Genomic DNA, 1,177 nt, shown 5'->3' with positions numbered 1-1,177 from the left:
TAATGAGAAAACTACAATTACCACCAGTTTATATTACTCTCTACATAAGTGAAGTAAGTTTTAGAGTGAACATCTACACTAAAAAAGTAGTGGACTCATTCTTAGAATATTCATTACTTTAGCTTTGCAGTGGATTCAACAATATTCGCTGTTTTGTGTTATTTTAATCTTTGTAATTCTGTCATGTTTTTAGTTTATTTAAGAAACATTTATGAAAATTTAATTATCATGGGAATAACCTTCATGGTTGAATTTCCTTTTCATTCTTCAGAATTAAGAGATTAAAGTGCCTTGAATGTTCATATGAAATGCTTGCATGTCAAAGATGCCGCCGGCATTATTCACACAAAGGGGAACAAAAGAATACTGTGAAAGCAATCATGCCAACTAAAATTGATTTAGTCTGGAATAGCGCATCTTTTTCTTATAAATGAAACTGAATTGTATTACTTGAGATAGTGACAACACGGAGAAACCAAAAGCATAGAAGTTTATTAATCAATAATTGGAAGCTAAGGAAATTGATACTCTTGTCACGTTGGCAACATAATGTAGTCACGTCAGAACATTCTCTTTGTTCTAGGAAATATAATCACTGCCACTATATTATAAGCGTTATTTTACATCAAACAGTGATCAAATAAGATTCTAATATAAATATCTAGCCGGCAGAAATGAAATTTGCTTTTAAAGTAGGCAGATAAAAAGAAGCTAATTATACAAAATGCGGATTAAAGGAAATAAAAATCCCAGTAAAATGAATTACACAGATTACGGCTAGTGAAATAAAGTCAATAAATACGGCATGAAACTAATTGATATGTCTAAAGAAATATCTTTGCTTTCAAGAATTTTGCCCGCCAGAGAGAGAGAAAGTGAGAGAGTGAGAGAGTGAGAGATAGAAAGGCAGAAAGTAAATCGGAGAAATGGCGCCAATCTGGCTTCAGTGATTCGTCCAATGTCAACCGACCAATCAGAAAGCTCGGTTGACTTCGCGAAGCTATTAGCAGGCGATACATCCATCCACTATACAACACACACACTCAGAGTATGCACATAATGCATGGCATACACACATCCACACATACACGGGGCAACGTAGACGACTTGCAAGCCTCCAACTTTGTATCCCCATACTCTCCAAAACCACGCGCTGTATTTTTTCTGCTCGAAGGCG

At 35.2% G+C, this 1,177-nt stretch overlaps 1 protein-coding gene across 1 annotated transcript in view; it reads left to right on the top strand.

Annotated features, from left to right (window-relative positions):
• Window positions 1–1,110: 1,110 nt before the first annotated feature.
• Window positions 1,111–1,177, top strand: part of LOC575196 (photoreceptor-specific nuclear receptor) — a 40,548-nt gene continuing 40,481 nt past the window's right edge. The window contains exon 1 of the mRNA XM_775613.5: window positions 1,111–1,177. This exon is cut by the window's right edge and continues 196 nt beyond it. The gene's annotated coding sequence lies outside the window, so the exon portion shown is untranslated.

This window comes from Strongylocentrotus purpuratus, unplaced genomic scaffold, assembly GCF_000002235.5.
Source record: "Strongylocentrotus purpuratus isolate Spur 01 unplaced genomic scaffold, Spur_5.0 spur5_scaffold_9, whole genome shotgun sequence".
Taxonomy (NCBI): Eukaryota; Metazoa; Echinodermata; class Echinoidea; order Camarodonta; family Strongylocentrotidae; genus Strongylocentrotus; species Strongylocentrotus purpuratus.
This window is presented reverse-complemented; position numbering and strand designations above follow the sequence as displayed.